General features: G+C 38.4%; 1 long non-coding RNA gene across 1 annotated transcript in view; it reads left to right on the top strand.

Annotated features, from left to right (window-relative positions):
• Positions 1–1217: 1217 nt before the first annotated feature.
• LOC136705010 (uncharacterized) overlaps positions 1218–19429 on the top strand; it is a 62997-nt gene continuing 44785 nt past the window's right edge. Inside the window, exon 1 of the long non-coding RNA XR_010803995.1 lies at positions 1218–1301. This is a non-coding gene — a long non-coding RNA (uncharacterized lncRNA). The remainder of the gene's footprint in view (positions 1302–19429) is intronic.

Here is a 19429-nt window from a genome sequence, read left to right as displayed (position 1 = left end):
AATTTAGGCAACAGAGATAAGGAGTGTTTTTGGTATTGGGTGAGTACTGTTAGTTAGTGAGATTATCTTTTACATGATGCAGCAGACTAATACACAGCAAAGAAGGAGATTGTGTAACAAATGCTGGATTTCGGACTTCTGTGCTGTTTTTCATAAGAGGCCTATATAATTCTAATAAAACACTGGCACTCCCAGCATGTGATGTTATGTAAATGCAATAAAAATGTGGACTAAGACTGAAGTAATCTGGCCTAACAGGTCTAAGGATCCCAGACATACTTACAGGCTAGAATAATTTTGATTAGTTCTACTGTATTGTTATTGTAATGTGCTACTAACTAATGCATTATAAAGGCAGCTTGAGCTAATCCTGTAAAATTACACCCAGCACTTGCCAATAAAACTTGTGTGAAATTGTAATTTCAGTGAAATTGACTGAAAAGATATGTCATTTTGATCGCCTTGATCTGGCTTAAGACAGTACTTCTGAAGGCAGTAATTACATAGATGAGGTGTGATGGATAATGTAAGCCAAAAGCAAGGGACCAAAGTCAATGCATAACCAGTGAATTAAGAGGATTAATTTGTAAAATATATAAATGAACTGTAAAATGAAAAAATACCTTTGAATTTGTTATTTTCTTAGGGTTTTTCCTACAAATGACATACACAAACCAATTTTTTTTGAATTGTGAATTGCACAATGTAATGACTACATGAGACTGAAATGCCCATTCCTACTTTTTTTTTTCCTACTAGTTTACATCAAAATATAATTTTACAAATCACTACCTAAATATGAGCTTTAGCTTATATGATCTTTTAAAGTTGGAATTATGAATGCTTTGAGGACCAAAGTATATGGCAATATTAAATGATGATAGAAATGTTAATAGTCAGGCAGATATGTATGGTGTCAAAATAGGTTCTAAAGTTCTGAGAACCAAAAATCAATCTATAATCAATAAACGACCTTTGTATTTGAGAAAACTTGTATTTGTATTTTATTAAAACAGGTATGTAAACAGAATATTTCTGTATATAATCGTCTATTTTTAGTTTAATATTCTTGAAGAATCTGTATTCGCTTTTATTCCGCCTTTTCTCAGTTGCGCTTCTCTCGGTCTCTCTGTCGCCTCCAGACGTTTCTCGCGTTTGACTTTTGAGAGAGGCGGGATCTAGACAGTCATTGGCTGTTGAAGCTAAGCCCCGCCCACCAAGCACATTCTGCACACCCCGCTACGTCAGAGACAGCGCGCCAATCTTACCCTGTTTAGAAAATGGCCGACGAGCAAACACAGGTAAGCCATATCAACTATTATCAACTATTATTAACGATTATGTCGTTTAGTAATTCACAGTTTGTCATAGAGGCTACTAACTGGTTAATGTAGTCCCATTGGTAACTCTGCTCTGGTGAGACTGAATAGGGCCTTTTGAGGTTTCTCTTCACCTCACTTGCAGTAGGTTGCATTTCTGTGGCTGTAAGCAGTTTTGCAATACGTTGAGAGCCTTGTGAGGGAGTTTGTGTCAAAATCATAGGCGGGATGTGTGGGCGGGGCTTAACTTCAGTAGCCAATGACTGTCTAGATACCACTCCTCGGTCAAAGTCAAAAGCGAGAAACATCTGGCGGTGACAGCGAGACTGAGAGAAGCGCAACTGATAAAAATGTGGAATAAAAGCGGAAACAGATTCTTCGAGAATATTAAACTAAAAATAGACGATTATATACAGAAATATTCTGTTTACAAACCTATTTTTATAACTCTCAAAATTAACAACAGTTTTCTCAATTACAAAATGTCATTTGTTAGTTATGAATTCGGTTTTGTGGTTCTCAGAACTTTAGAACCTATTTTGACGCCATAGACATGCTCATAGAAAACAGTAAAGAACCACATTTTATCTTGTGATTGATTTTGTGTGCAGATGAAATAAGAGTAATTTTAAAATGCTGATGTGTTCCCATAGAAACACCAGTTGTAGGGTGAGGGTTGTTTATCCTTATAAAGTTGATGAGTTCTCTCACACTGAGTAAATCCTGTCTGTGTATTTGTATATAAAATATTTACCTTTCACAGAGAATATTTTTCATATATGGATTTGTACACTATTGAATTAAACTGTATGTATATTCGTTATAATCACCTTGAGTCTGCTGAAAAGTGTTTTTGAAGACTGTCTAACGAATAGAACCGTAACTTTGAAGCCACAGACTTAATGTACCATCACTCCCTCCACACTACAAAGTGCGCTGGAGTAGTTTAGATACTATGGCGTCTATACATAATGTATAATTGTAAGATAAGGAGTCGCTTAGTGGTGAAATGGAAAAACTTTGAGACAGACAATCGAATTCACTATTTGGTGGAAGAAACTGTTATTTGTTGAGCTACTTTGTGAAGTAAGTAGGGAAAATGCGACTATTACAGACAACCTATAATGTCTCAGAAAAGCAAATGTTTGGCTAATTTAATGCTAGCTTGCATATGCACACAGTAAGAAAACACAAGCTAAGATTGATGCTTTTTGGACTTTGTTTTGTTGAGTCTGAGACTGGGGCTGAGGTTTAAACGAATGTAAGAAAAAAAAAGAAAACTGAGACTTGTGGCTCCAGTATGAATGTTGGTGGAAGGATCTAAAACACAGCAGTCTGCACTTAAACTGATTTTACACTTCAACAATGAGCTGGAAACGCACACCCGACTGACTTTGTAACAGTTGAGCTGCACAGAGGAGAAGTATTCATTATATCATGCCATGAACACAAAATTGCGCCTAATAACTATCAGAAGTACAAATCTCTGAAAGGCTTATGAAAGTTGCTGAGAAAAAATAAATTGGCGTGTACTGTTAAGCCTCATTTCTTTGAGTGTGACTGTGAATAGCATGATTGTTAAGGTGCTGCAAGGTTGTTTTGGGGGGGAAATATGCCTCATAAAGTATATAGCTATCAAAGCCAGACATCATTACTTTGCATGAATGCCAGTTTTATTTTCTGTTCACAATTATCTTTAAAGTGATTGTGTATTTAAATAGTTTAGCTTGTGGAAGCGTAAAATAATTGTCAGCTCATTTTTATGGTCTGTACAAGAAAAAACAATGGGCTGTTTTTACTGGTGGAGCGCAAAAAAAAAACAAACAAATGTGATAACAACTGCAGATTTTATAAAAAAAAAATATAACAATAATAATAATAATAAATAAACTATGTTTATATTTCAAAGGAGTGTACCAGAAAGGAGGTGTGAATATTTAAAGATCTAAAGATATGTGTCTAGTCCCCTGCTGAAGATTTCTGCTGGACTCAACTCTGCTCTGGTGGGACTGAATAGGGCCTTTTGAGGTTTCTCTGTTTGACTTCACCTCACTCGCAGTAGGTTGCCTTGCTGTGGCTGTAAGCAGTTTTGCAATACATTGAGAGCCTTGAGAGGGAGTTTGTGTCAAAAGCACAAAGATGACAGGCGGGGTAAATGCTTTAACACAAAACCACAAGATCTTTCTCACTCTCTCTCTCTCTCTCTCTCTCTCTCTCTCTCTCTCTCTCTCTATTTCTCCTCTCACCCACCCTGTTTCTCTCTCTCTTTCTCTCTCTCTCTTTCTCTCTCTCTCTCTCTCTCTCTCTATTTCTCCTCTCACCCACCCTGTTTCTCTCTCTCTTCTCTCTCTCTCTCTCTCTCTCTCTCTCTCTCTCTCTCTCTCTCTCTCTCTGAACTCGCCTCATAGGTTTTTGCATGCCTTTTCTCTGACTGTTTGAAACTGCAGAATTATAATTAATTAGTGGTCGGAAAAAATAGCGACTGGTTGGCTTCTAGTAAATTATATAGTAAGCTTCCAGATAGAGGGCCAGACGAGAGTGAGAGGGATAGAGAACGGGTGACTTCTCCCACAATAGAATAAACACAAACTGACAAATGCAGATATATATAAATGCATACATATAACTCTATATATAGAGAGATGTATATATCCATGTATTAGGGACAGCTCATTTAGGTTTCCTTGAATAAACATATAGGCTAAGCTACGTTTAGTGCTCCATGCTTTGTGGTATACACACATACACACACTGGGCTGTGTTCAGGGCTGTGTGTGGGTAGCAGGAGGTAATACAAAGTTCAGGTAATACTGAACAGATACACTTTTTCATTGATGTGTCTTCAGGGACATAATGGCTTCTTCACTGATTAGCTGTATGCACGGCTACACCTCTATATAAATTAGAAAGAAGCCTTTACCCTCAAATCTCTCACCCTTGTGCAATTTGGCAAGTTAAAAGTTGCTTTTGTTGAAGTGCTCGTAGGTTCATTCTGGTTATGGGTGTTTTTATTCAGTGAGCTGGTTCCACCCCACTAATCCAAGCCCCAGTCTTTGAGCCCAGAGCAGAGAAAGGCAGAGAAAAGTGTGTAGAATGCGATACTGCAGCAAGATTTTGCTGCTGCTGCTGTCTAACACACTGCGCTCTGGGTCATGTTGTTTATTTTAACTGGAAACGTTTTTCTAACATTTTGATTAATGTGGTGCCCTGAGTGCTGTGGCACCCACATCATACAGATAAGTACACACACACACACACACACACACACACACACACTCCAGACAGATAACTGCTTTCTCTCCCTGTCAGTGTAGAGCATTAAAGGGAGCTCTTTGAAAGTGAGAGCAGTTCTCTGAACGCGTACACACACACACACAGACAAACGAAGGCTTTGATTTTCCACTCTGTGACTGCTGACCTCTAAATATTTACAGTGGTTGGCAAAGGCACTGTCCAGTTGTGTGTCTGTGTGTATGTGTGTGTTTGCACACTTCTCAGTGTGAAAGAGCAAGACCAATGCTGCATTTTATTTTCAGTATGTACATGGATTAGGCCTGGTATCAGGGGGTCATGTAGTGTGGCAATGTCTCCCTTCTCCAAAATATCATGCCGTGCTAAAATCACTACTTCACTGTAGTAAATGAAACAAAGTGTAGCTTTGGTGATGTTAAACTGTGCAGCACAGACCTCACATTAATATATGCACAGATTAACATTGAATGCTATTCATGAATAGTACTGGCAGTATTCTATGGATGCAATGTATGCAGTGGAAAAAATCTGCAGCTTTTTTAAATGGACTGACCTTGGGTGATTTGCTGTAAATGTGGCTTCTGTTCTCACCTCATATTCCTTTAGCTCTTTTCTTGTGCTCCAGGACCCCACCAACCACTTACCTTTAATCAACCTTTAAAACAAATATTTTTGTTTATTGCAGTTTTAAGGACACATTAATATAAAGACTTTTTTCTTTTCTTTTTATTTTTTTACTTAAAGTAGCCTATTATACATCAAGCCTACTCCTCCCACAAATTGCAGTCTTTCCAGAAGGCAGCCCTCAGGCATTCGGAGAAAGCATAATGATTTCTGGGAACTAAAAATGCATGTCCAACATAATATTTTTAGTTCCTTTATATTTAATTGAATTATCATTGTTGTTGTTAAACTCTGCCAGTAGTTTACTAATATTCTTATTTCATTTATATATTTTGATCAGAAAAAAAGTCTAATTAAATTATGCTATTTCTGTCCTTACCCCCACTCCCAATATGGTATCCCTGCAGATACAGCCAAGCTAAAGCTCCTACTGATTAAAACTTGTGAAGCTGGACAATCTTTTCTGGATTTCTAATGAGTGGGAGCTAAGTAATGGAAAAAAATCAGCCTTGATCTTCTTGAAGTAGCCTATTAGATATTTCACTGACTGTGAATAAAAGTGGGTCTTTTCATATTTAACTGACTTGTTAGATATGGCTGACGTCATGGGTGAGCATAGCACGGAGAGGTTAACAGGTGCGCTGATGTGCACACATCACCAAAACCAAAAAAATCAACAATGCCATTGTACAGAACTCTGCATCTTCTAATCAATGATTGGCTGTTCAGTGTGGTCATGACAGGTCATGTGATGAGCAAAATAAATAAAATATAAATCAGACTTGATTCTAATTATGTCCCACTGTACCTGTCATAGAAACAGGTTGCCAGGTCAGATAAATAGGTTGCCTGAATAGTCTGAACTGTCTGAATAGTTCGGTGTGTTCTTATGTCTGGTGGGTTTCCTCCAGGTTTTCCACTGTCCAGATGCACATGTCAGTAGGTGGATTACATGTGTGAAATTAAGCACAGGTCTGTGTGTGACTGGGTGAGAGTGTGACGCTTCCTGTAATGGTGGTTTGCTCTTATCTCAGGCCCAGTGATTCTGGGTAGGCTTCAGATCCCAGATATGAATTAAATTTATTTTTGTTAAAATTCAGCTTAATTTTACCATTGTGGGTTTGCACTCTGGGAGTGTCACACAGCTCGAGTCTTGGCATTGTGGGTTTAAGACCAACCTCAATTGACTGTCCTCAAGGAGCTTGGCATGCCCTTCCTGTGCCTGTGTGGGCCCCCCTGTGTGATCCTGCCTCACCCCACAGTCCACAAACACATGCTGATAGACTGGCTATTCAAAAAAGTGTCCATAGGAGTGAGTGTCTGATGTCCTGTGATGGATTGGCACCTCATCCACGGTGTGTATCCCTGCCTTGTGTTAAGTGATTCCATGTAGGCTCCAGACCAATCCCAACCATGAACTGAATAAGAACTTACAGACAATGAATGAATGAATTATCAAGGTGGCAAGTTTGACGTTTTTGGTTGTTGTTGCTAGGTTATGGTGAACTAATCTAGCTTGATAGCAGAGCTAGTGGAACTGGTAAGTGAAAAATTCCACCTTGCAGAGTGACCCTGCACTTTAACATTGTGTTAAAATCTGAAAAGCTTGACCAAACCAAGAGTAGGGTATGTCTTATGTCTGAATGCATAATAAATTACTATTAATTATACATATTTTCAAAACTAGTAACACACTAGAGAGAAGGAGTAGTTGAGTATCTGAAAAGGAGAATAGAATGCACTGTGTGATGAATGATTGGAAAAGAGGTCATGCAATTTGCACTCTTTTATTGCTGCTTTCCATCACGTTTATCAGAAAACTAAACTGCTTCATGCTGACTTTTCCAACTAAAACTCATGCATAGTTTTGAGCTTATCAGATGTTTAAATCCTTAGTGTGTGTGTATATATATATCTATATGTGTGTGTGTGTGTGTGTGTGTGTGTGTGTGTCTTTTCTTCTTGTTAAAGTTAATGAGCATAAGCAAAACAGGAGCCCTTCCAGTGCAACAGCTGTAAAATTGGGCAAATTACATCAGGCAGGATCTACCCAGGAGATAGTTTGGCATAATTCAACAAACCCTCACATTTGTTATATCGTTTTACATTCATACACACACACACACACACACACACACACACACATACGCACATGCATGCACACACACAGAAACACACAAAGTGAGACTGCCAGTGAGACCAGTTTTTTTTTATTTTGTGTGTGTGTGTGTGTGTGTATTGACATGCTGGCAGTGCCCAGCATTGGAACAGTTCCTGGAAGTGATATCCCAGGAGTACCATAAATCCATGACATTTTTTGCAAGGAATGTTTCCGCAGTTTGTCTTGCATGTACGTGTGTTTATGTGTGTTTCCTCTATAGGTGTAATACACAAACCTATTGTATATCCTCTGTTCAGTCTCTTTACCCTGTTTTTCCTCACCCAATAGAGACTGCACCATTAATGTCTGTATATCAGTGGCTGGTCTTTCAAGGAGGGGAAGCTCAATTTCGGCCTACATCATAAAATTCCATCCATCCATCCATTATCTGTAACCGCTTATCCAATTTTAGGGTCGCGGGGGGTCCAGAGCCTACCTGGAATCATCGGGCGCAAGGCGGGAATACACCCTGGAGGGGACGCCAGTCCTTCACAGGGCAACACAGACACACACACATTCACTCACACCTACGGACACTTTTTGAGTCGCCAATCCACCTGCAACGTGTGTTTTTTTTTTTTTTTTTTTTTTTTTTTTTTTTTTGGACTGTGGGAGGAAACCGGAGCACCCGGAGGAAACCCACGGGGAGAACACACCAACTCCTCACAGACAGTCACCCGGAGCGGGAATCGAACCCACAACCTCCAGGCCCCTGGAGCTGTGTGACTGCGACACTACCTGCTGCGCCACCGTGCCGCCCACATCATAAAATGTGTCGGTTTATTTATATGTAAATTCTACCATCCGTTCCTTTTCAAGAAAATGATCTGTGACCCTGTCGTACCAACAAGGCGTCTTTCCAGGGACTTGACTAGTGTCCTCTCAATGGCCAGCAGAGCTAGGCTGCTTAAACGGCCTTGGCCCATGTGAAGTGTGTCCGCCTGTGAGTGCTTTGTGACGGTGGAGGGGCTCAGCAGCACCCGCTGGACAGAAACTGCGATAGAAGTCAGAAAGAGTGATAGAAGTCAGTCTCCAAACACAAGCAGCTACAAAAAATCCACCAGAAATAGAAGCTCGATTTGTCACTAGTCGTTTTTAACAAAGAAAATGCCGCTAATAGTTTTAAGAAAGTCTGGTTCAACTCAGAACAGAATGAAAATGTAATGCTCCCACGGATCTTTACACCAAAGGATCGCGGATTCGCTCATTTCGCTGTCAATCAAAAAGGGATTCAGCCTCAGACAGATCGTCCAATCATCAGGCAAAAGCTGAGAGTCCGGGCCAGCCGAGGCCAGCCCACTGCCCCATAGGCCCCCAGAGACGCTGAGCGTCCGATGGGCGGGAAAAAGCCCAGCATTTATCCAATCACTCGTCTCGTTTCGCTGCACTTCGCTGCTTCGCTATTGAACTCTGTGGACGCTCAGCGTCTGCACTGTTTAAATCACTGTGAATCTGCGCGAATGATTGAGAGGAAAGCCGCGTCTTTACCAGTGATAAGAAGCTGATTCTGAACAAAAGTTGAGCGCGTTGTAGTGCACATTTATTAAATGGCATGTACACACAACAGTATATATTTGATCACTTATTTTTTTGACATTTTAGGGGAAGCTGAGCTTCCCTTGCAGTCTTGGAGCAATCGTCACTGCTGTATATTCAGTATAATATCCAGTCCCTGGGGCATTCACGTAATTGCTAGCAAATAATAATAATAATTTCACTCAAACAGCATTGACATTTCCACATTTTCTACATCAGATTTATGTTTTTAGTCAAACTTGATATAATAATAATAATAATTATTATTATTATAATCATTTCTAAATGTGGTAAGGCATATCTAATATGAGGGTAACAGTAAGCTGACTGTGGTGCATATTGATACTTTTTGATAATCTAATTTATGAAGGTTTAAATAGAAATTCAATGTTTTATACTTGAAGGTCACAAAATAATTTATATAAAAATCATATATTTAACCTTGTAGCCTTTACAGTTACTCTACAGTAAGGAGTCCTGGAATAGAGGTGCTGCTGCTGTATTTTGACAACTGACTGAAACCAGAGACATTGTTAAAAGAGGAAGTGACAGCTCACCTTCAAGTAGGGATGTGCATGCAAGTAGTATCCAGAGAAAAAAAACAACAAAACAAAACAAAAAACATTGAGCTTAATGAGATTCCCATCATGAGCTCATGAGATTTCCATCATTTTTTTTTGCAATTTATGTTAGGATTAACCAGTTATATCAAATATATTTCATATGTTGTATTTGCTTTTTTAAGATTACATTAGAGTGATAGGATTCTGGTCTTGAATGATTGGAAGTATCTGCAGGGTAAATAGACATTTACATGATTCAAATATGTACATGCCATCCTCCTAAATTTAATATACAACACTGTTATCAAATGTAGGAAAACAGAGAGACAACATTCCATTGATGTAATTTAAATATAATAAGGTTATGCAAGTTATTTAAATATACATTTGAATTTGTGTTTGGTTGTGGTTGCTTTAATTTGTGACTGGTTTGGTGTACCAGTTCACTGAATCAAAGCCTAAAATGCCATTAAAGTGACCATTAAAAAATAAAAACTTTAAAAAGCTAAGTGAGGGTAGGAATAAACCTTGAGGGGTGTTTTACCCCACAAAGACTGAAGAATTCCCAGCAAATTCGTTTTACATTCCAGCTGACTGTTTTCAACCCACATCAGTGAAAGAGTCCTGCTGAAAAGGATGGAGATCTGAATGAATTTCAGTATGAAGTATGGGAGCCCTGGAATAAAAAAGTAGAAATAACATGTCTTCCTCTCACTTATTTAGTCAGTGTTCTAAAAAAGTTATGCCTATGGCAGCTTTGGACTGCCATCCATTTAAAGGAAGTGGAGGAATATAGCATAGCAACAAAGGCTGTAATCATAGGGGAAATGCATGCTTGAAATTGGTTAGCTCAGAACCTTTTGAAGTGTGTTCCAGTCTCTGTGCATCACACACAATTCAACTTTGCAGTCAAAAGCAGCATGGATTTAGGGAACAAATGCTATTGAGCTGGATGTGTTATTAGATAGTTGGGAGTTTAGCTTCGAAGTTGTTTATGTATGCTTAGAAAAACTCTACTTCACCTTGAGAACCTTGAGACTTTTAAAAATTCCTTAAAAATGACTTTTTCAACATCATTTAATTGTATGATAATCATACATCAGAACATTAATATTGTTGTCTAAAACATATATTAATAATTTCTTGCTTTTGCTGGTTATGAAAAAATGGCATTGAAGGCAATGTTCTTATTTTTGAAATCATATATATTGCCTCTGCATCAAGAACATTAAATGCATATTTTCAGAATTATAGTTTAACAGGATGTACACTGTTGAAACATGAGTGAGACTGAGGTTTTAAGAAATTTTTGATTGTCTTGATGAGAATTTTTTCTATGCTGGAAACAGAATAAGTTCATATATTTGAATTATGTGAATATGTGCATTGATGAAAACTGGAATATGGCTCAGTATATACTCTTTGCTTAAATTTGTTGCTTATTTGTAAACATGCTGATCAGCTGTTTGGGTCTAAGGCCTTTTCAAAATGTACAGAAATGAGAAATGGGTCTACAATTCTTTTGGGAAAATGTTCAATATGTGCTTTTAATAATAGTGCATAAAAATTATTTTATAATAGTGCATAAAAACTCATTTGTTTCCTGTATTATTGCTTGTATTGGTATTCCATCTAAATCTGCTCTTTATTCCAGGAAGACCCTTTGATGAAAATAAAGCTAAATGCAGCAAAATATAAATATAAACACATTTTTCATGGCAATATTAATTTACTTCTCTGGGATCAGATTTGTACGACGGAGTTTTAGGGCCACGGTGTTAAAAGATTCCAAGAATGAAGTCAGAATTCTGAGAATAATCTCGGAATAATTCTGAGAAAAAAATCTCGGAATAATTCTGAGAAAAAATCTCGGAATAATTGAGTAAAAAAAGGCTGTATAATTTCAAGAATATGATCAGAATATTTAGAGAAACACTGTTTGTGTTATTATTTATTATGTAAACAGACAGACGCAGTCTGAGTTGAGAAAGAAGCAGTCAGTGAAGTGAACAGAATTATTCATTAAAAGCATCCACACGACATGATGACCCCGTCAGTGCAGCCCCTGACTGCGATTCATAAGGCTTTATTTTATTGTTCGAGTCCAAGCCGTATCACAATGGAGCCTCGTGGCCACGCCGCAGTTCCACTCGCTCTGGATCTACCATTTTCGTGATCATTAATTGTATCATGTGAAACTACATGCCATGGGTTCCTTCACCGATTCAGGGTTTAAATACTAATCACACTGTGGTCCTGATGTGGAAGAGAACTGAGTGTTTATTCCTGAAACCTATACCATAGTATGACTTAAGCAACACACTGCATTCCACAGTTACACTGTGTGTCTGCTCCATTTTACGCAGTGAATTATTCAGAGAATATTCTCAGAATTCTGACTTTATTCTCGGAATCTTGTTTTTTTTTGTTTTCAACACCATGGCCCTAAACTCCGTCGTAGATTTGTACCAAACACATTTAAAATAACATTGGTTCTGACTAGCTCGATATATTATGCTTTGTCAAAGCTAAAAAAATAGGTCCATCCCAAACTCTAGTTAGCACCTAAGTAGGCACTGACTATGTATGCGACCTGTGTTTATTTACTTCAGCCTTTGACTCAGGAGTACACACACTAAAATGCTCTCTATGTAGACAGAGGTTTTGGGACAGGCCATTACTTCTGCTTCAGTGTGGAAAGGGTAATTTATCACAAAAACTATTCATTCACAGAGAGAAAGAGAGAGAGGGAGGTGTGAGCTGAGTTACAGAACGAGCTGTGAGCATTCTGTTAGTGGTTATGGCTGACAACGTTTAAAAAATATTAAAACACCAAGGCTTGTGTGAAATTGGTGCCTCTAGTTTTTGTGAGAGGGCCACAGTATATTAAATTATAAATTGTTACCACATTCAAAGACACTTTTTTTGGAGCTGGTTACAGGGCTGAACATATTTTAGTGTGGATATAATGTTTAAAAACATTAATATTTAAGGTAGAACAGGGTTGCGCTGCTGCACTATTTAATGTGGAATGAGGCTGCAAGTTTGTAATTCTGTCTAGAATGCTTTCTTTTTCAATGAGACATACTGGTTGGCCTCAAAGACTGCAGATGCTCATTGGTCCAAAACAACCACAGAATCTAAGAAGGAACACCCTATGCTTTGAATTCACGCAACCTCTACGTAAAACTTTCCAATTCCTGGACCGTATGAGCTCCGAAATGTTGAGTTACATTTACTCAGGAAATGAAGGCAAGATACTATAGCGGTGATGGTAAATTTAGAGATTTACCAGTGTTTAGGAGTTGGTCACCTTTCTTGCGCATCTCCTGACAGTGTAAGTGATTTTTACGTGTAAGTGAAGACAAAACATGAAGTGATCTTACATGTTTACAGTGTTTTAAAGGACATTGTGCTCCAAGTGTAAATAATCTGGACAGAGCAGGGTGTGTTTTATTTTTTATTTTTTCCAGATAACAGTTGCGTGCAGACTACTGAAAATCGGTATGCATGTTTTTGGATAAGTTCTGAAAAATGAAAGCTGGTTTTGTAAACTGTGTGAAGAACATTTGGAACTTTTAACGTGTTACATTTGTTTAGATGAAAGTGATTTAACGAGATTCTTTACAAGAGACGTCTGTTATGTCGACTAATCGTTGCAGCCCTAGTGCTGGCTATATACCAGACTGCAGATACTTTACCCAAACACTCAGCACACGTGTCTGGATATATTTTAATATTTTAATACTTTTCCTCTTTAAAACATGTATACCAACAGCATTTCCAAAAATCTCTCCATTAAAGTGAAAAAAAACATCAATTATCATGTATCATGTCAGCCCAGCAGGGGGCCCAGGGCATTGAAAAAACACTTTTTCTTCATAGTGATTGTATGTATCAGATGAAATTTCTATTCTATTTCTATTTTAAACAAGGACTGTGACAAAACAGATGAGATAAAAACAGATTGTAAAAGATGGGATATCACCATTGTTATACTTAATGTACAGAATAACTAATTAAAAAGCAGCTTTTTCAGTAAACTAATCCAATGGTTATATTACCTGGAGTTGTATGTCAAACTGATATTCAAAATAGCAGTAAGGACAGACTAGAGATTGCGGTGAGGTTATTAAAACATTAAGTCTTTACTGTAGGGACACCTCTTGGCCCAATCATTTACTAACATCCTGCTGTTAAAAGCTCGGGTATGTGGTTCAGATAGACTGCAGTGAATTACTTGATCAGGACCAAACAATGCTGCACTGTCTCAGCGGTCGTCAGCAGGCTTTGTGCCTCAGGACCTGCACAAGGTCTAATTTAAGTGGCATTCTGTCATTTTTCCTGATGGTTACAGTGTGTATCCATGGTGCCTGAGAAATGTTGCCTTTTGTTGCGTGTTCTTGCATTACAGGGTCAGAACTGTGCATGATGAGAGTAACCATAAAAAGAGTGTGCATTTTTCTCCCAAATAAATTATTCTTGCTAGCTAAAATGTTTTTCTCACAGCCTGAGTGTCAGTTTTTGAATACAGCAAAGTCCTATCAAAACATCAGTCCCCCACTCAATGGAGGCATCGGCACATTCTTTAGAGGCACTGATCGTTCACACCCCACGCTGCAGCCTGCTTGCTCCACCGGCCGGCTCCTCCACTCTCCATCCACTCACACATACGTCTTTCTCTGCCAGCATTTTTGTCTCTGGGAAATAGGGAATGCCACACAAAAGAACTGAGGAATGAAGTATTAATGAAGCCACTGTGACTGGGTCTTTAATGTTATACTGTTAGTTATCTCTCTCTCTCCTTTCTTTCTTTGTCTTTTTTATGTTTTTAATTCCCTTTCCCTCTCTCCCTTCAACACCATCTCTCTCGCCCTCTGTCACCGTCTTATCCCTCTCTTATTTTCTCTTTTTCTGTTTCTTTATTTTTCACTCTGTAATATCATCTCTTGTTCTCAATTTGTATTCCTCTCTTTTATTGCTCTCTTTCTCTGGCACTCTCTCATTCTCTCTCTCTCCAGTTCTCTCATTTTATTTATGCTCTGTCTCCATATTTCTCTTGCCACTACTTTCATTCTCTCTTTCTCTGTCCTTCCCTCTGTCTTATTTTTGCTCTCATTTTATATCTCTCTTACTTCTATGTGTGGAGGCTGTGTGTATGTTAGAAGTGTGCAGAGTATCCAGAGGGAATGGTCTGTGTGAACACACTCTTATTTCATGTGCTGAATGGAGCGTCAGACGCTGTGCAATTAAACATCACACACCGCTGCTCAGTGCCTAATTACTTCTCGTCATCACACAATGGAAACTGAGCAAATATAAAAAGAGTTTAAACTGAGCAGTGTTTTAAATTGAGCAGAAGTTTTGATATAATCAGCATTTGTTCTTGACTCTGATTGTGCATTTTATCATTTGTAGGATGAGGAACTGGTGGGTTGTTTGTGTCTTGTATTTCTCTGAAGAGGGTCAGAGGGGGTTTGGGGTGGAAATGTTGGACCTTCACCTTTAAGGTAGCCCACTGACGCCACAGGGGAAGTTTAGCGTGTTATTTTTTCTTTTCCTTTTTTTCCACTTTTGCTGAAACGTTTCTTTGACTGAGTCAGAGCTCCACACAGGGCCTTACTTAAAGTCAGCACCACTCTGTGTGTGTGTGCGCGCATGTGTGTGTGTGTGTGTGTGTGGTGTTTTCATTGGTCTCCTCCCCAGTTCACTTTCACAGTACTCCCTTTCTCAAAACGGCACCACGCACCCTCACACAGACACTTACAAAACCCTCTTTCTCCACTGTTTTCTCTCTCTAATGCACACAGACCCATCAAAATGCTAAAGTTAACTTCTACATTCTCTACTTAAAGTCCACAAGACAAATTTGTACCTATTACATATAAAATTATTGAATTCTGTTTTGAACATTTACTTTTTTAACGTTTTATGAAAGGTGGAGTTATTAGCACAACTGCTGACTCAGTCTGGCTTTCCCCATTTATAGCTCAAAATAGACTTGCATAAAATCAGCCACACTAGAACCATTTACTTCTGTCTTACCTAACATATCATTGTGATACATTCAGGAAATTTGATGACATCCCCATACCTTATTAAAATCTGCTCCCAGAGAGGTCAGTGCATGTCCTTGTAAAAATACAATCCCATTTACAGAAAAGCAGGAATTATTTGTAAAATACATTACATACAGGATTCTGTGAGTTGTTAATTCCTTAAACTCTTATTTTACCGTAAAATGTTAATGAAAATGTACAGCTTTAACTGAGCAATGTTAGTGTAATTATAAAAAAAAATAAAATAAAATTCAGAAATTGGTGCTTGTAAATCACTTTTTAAAACCATTTGGCACAGAACCATGTTTACCATGGTGTTACATACATTTGCTTTAATTGCACTTTTTTATGCTTTTTAAGTATTGGCAGTTTGAATTCTTGCTTGTTGCACAGTGGCACAACAGGTAAGTGAGTCCTGTGGTTGTGGTTCATAGTAAAAACAGACGCACCAAGGGGCGAGCATCTCAGGAAAAATGAAATGACAAGCACAGCACTAGGTGTTCACAAACGTGTCTTGTTCGTTTATTGGTCAGGACCAAGGAGAGTCTGCTTCTCAGAACAAGTCAGATCTTGCAAACACCGACCGGGCCGGCCTAGACGAGGCATTTTTGCTTACTGACTGACTGACTCCTGATGTTGAAACATAGGAACGTTATTTCACCTTCTGCTGTTAGTTCAGCCTTATTTCACAAGGTGGCTCTACCACACTGTCTGTTAGTTCAGCTGTATTTCACATAGCGCTTTTTCACCAGCGAGGAAATTGAATGGTTCCAGTTTGTGAACTAAATTTGGAACCATACGGTTTATTTCCACTGACATAAATTGGTTCGCGAAACAGAAAAATTAGTTCCCACCTGGAACCAAAGTAAGAGTAGGTTCTTCAGCACAAACCATGGTTTCGTCCATGGGCGAACACATAGTGTTATCGCCCAGTGGAGCTGGACGGGGTCATTTACAAAGTTTCATATAAATAAATAATAGGAAATAAAACAGGAAAATGCTGTGTTTGTGTGGGTATGTGTTAGGCTCTATGTTAGTTATGTTACTCTGCTATTCACAAGCTTAGCAGGACGGCTAGGAACTCAGCAACATTTACAAACGTGTTATATCTCACAGAGAGAGGAGGACTGCTGAATTTGTCTTATTTCACGTGAGTGTGTGTTTTTGTAATAGGAAGTGGTGGGGAGACATTTTGTGGCATTAGTTTGTTTATAAAACTCCATATAGGTGCGCACAGCCACCTTAAACTACACATGCTTTACTCTAACCAGTTACATTTAAACAAAATAAGTAATTCTCTTGTAATTCCTGAATTCAACAAAAAGTTCTTTGTTCTTTGGTGGTAGATCATCTAGTATTTATTTTTAAATAAAATTATCAAGAAAAATACTGAAGTGGGTGTTATGTATTATGAACAAAACTTTTGTGCCTCTTTTTCCATTTCTTCATTTATTAGTCCTCCCCTCCATATTTTCTGTACAACACAATCACATAATAAAAATCACATTTAAACAAAGACATTGATATGAAGCACCAAAGCTTCTCCAGACCTTCCAATGACAAGGAGATGTATTTTGGGCTTTTCCTGTTTTTGAAATGCATGAAATTTCTAGATTTCTTTTTTCTTGTTTAGGTATTTTTTTGCAGTAAATGATTGAATATAGTTCAAAAATTGCACTAATAAAAGCATAAATATATTAGACACCTTAATGACTGTGTTTGGACCTGGAGCAAGGCCAGCAAATGTAGATTTTCCTGTGTGCACATTTACATAATTAATGAAGACATCTTTATTGTTTTACAAGTGCATATACACATTTGCTCAACTCTTGATGTATTCATCGTTTTAATAGGTTTGTTTTCACTATGTTATGTGTGGTGTAGATTGGTGTGTGTGATCTGTGCATGTTTACACTGGGGCTTTCCTTTGTTCCTCATTTCTAGTGTACTGGCAAAAGCAGCTTCAAGCAACATACAACACTAGCCCCAGTTCTGGTGCAGAATTACATAGTCACCAGGAACAGTGATGTGAAGCAATACATATAATCTGGCGCTATGGCACACATACCATGTCTGCATCTGCCTTAACTATGCCGTAATCAACCTCGATTGCCTTAAACCCACCTCGAGCGACTGTCTGTGAGAAGTCTGTGTGGGTCTCTACTGGGGGCTCAGGTATCTTACAACAGTCCAACTCATGTTGATGTCCTGCAATGGATTGGCACACTGGTGTGTTCCTGCTTTGCGCTCAGTGATTCTGGGAAGGCTCCGTACCCACAAAGACAAAGAACTGGATAAGATATGAATTTCCTCAAAGCTCAATGTGGCTATATTTACCACAAGCACAATGATTTCTCATGCAGTACTACCTGAAGGTTTGAAGATCATGCTCATTTAATCATGTGAAATTAGTTTCTGTTTACATTAGTGTTTTCTATCTCTCTTTTTTTGTTGTTGTTGCATGCTCTGTTGCTGAATGACCATGCATTAGAAAAGATAATATTTACACACTTCACAATTTCATTAAATTCAATGCAGGAACACACCCAGGACAAGGTTCCAGTCCATCACAAGCCATTACACACTCAGACACTTTCACACATGACTATAGAAACATTTGCATTGCCAAGTCACCTATCAACATGGGAAGAATCCAGAGGAAACGCATGTCCGGATACTTTTGAGTTGCCAATCCACCTACCAACCAGCACCCGGAGGAAACCCATGCGGACACGGGGAGAACACACCAAACTCCTCACAGAAAGTCACCTGGAGCAGGACCCGAGCCCACAACCTCCAGGTCCCTGGAGCTGTGACTGTGACACTACCTGCTGCACCACCGTGCCCTGGAAATATTATTATAAATATTATTATTAAACACAGCATCTGTGGTATGGACGTGCTGTATTTTGACTATAATTAAGAAGACACTGGACAAAAAGTAAAATGTAAATGTTTCAGCGACCAAAGCGCAATCACACACCAAATATAAACATTGCTCAAAAAACAAGAGAGTGACCAGCTCCTAGCAACATTAGAAAAAATGTCCCAGCTTTAATACTGGAGCATATTTACAGTACAAGCCTCGTCACTGAACTATGAGGGTCAAAAATACAAAAAACGAAATAATCGAAAAAATTAATACATTAAATGTAATCGTGGTAAAATGTACAATTAATTCTGATATTGATTGGCACTCATATCACCCAGCACTATTCCAGAGCATTCATAGTGTGTGCATGTCCTTGTAGCATTACAACCCTGGATGCAGACAAACTGGATGCATGTTAAAAAAATTAAAAACAAGTCATAGTTCTTTTGAATCCGTCTTAAGCTGTGAAAATGCAAAGAAATATTTCCAGCGTTTTCACCAAGTCCAGTCCATGGTCTAACACTTACCTGAGTCTGGGTCATGGGGGCAGCAGGGAAACCCAGCAAAGAAACCCATACCACCTCCTCCCTAGCCACCTCTTCTAGCTCTTCCGGGGGTATACTGATGCATTCTGAGGCCAGTCAAAACATATATAATCTCTCTAGCATGTTCTGGGTCTTCCCCTGGGTTCTCTTCGCCACTGGACACCTGAAACATCTCACCAGGGAGGCGTTCAGGAGGCATCCAGACCAGATATCAGAAGCCCTTTAACTGACCCCTCTTGAAGTACATCTCCAATCACCTTGCAGAGGACACAAATTTTTGTCACTTAGCTGATTACCGACCAACTGAATTGCATTTTGAAAAAGTAAACTTGAAAAAAGTCTTTTAAAGACAGCATTTTAATTACTTTGTAATTCATTTTTAAACTATATAAGTATAATAATAATAATAATAATAATAATATAATATAATAATAATAATAATAATACAAATTTAAATAATGTACGTGGAAATGAGCTGTGCATTGGAAGGGATCAAAC

Source organism: Hoplias malabaricus, chromosome 8 (assembly GCF_029633855.1).
Source record: "Hoplias malabaricus isolate fHopMal1 chromosome 8, fHopMal1.hap1, whole genome shotgun sequence".
NCBI classification, from domain to species: Eukaryota; Metazoa; Chordata; class Actinopteri; order Characiformes; family Erythrinidae; genus Hoplias; species Hoplias malabaricus.
This window is presented reverse-complemented; position numbering and strand designations above follow the sequence as displayed.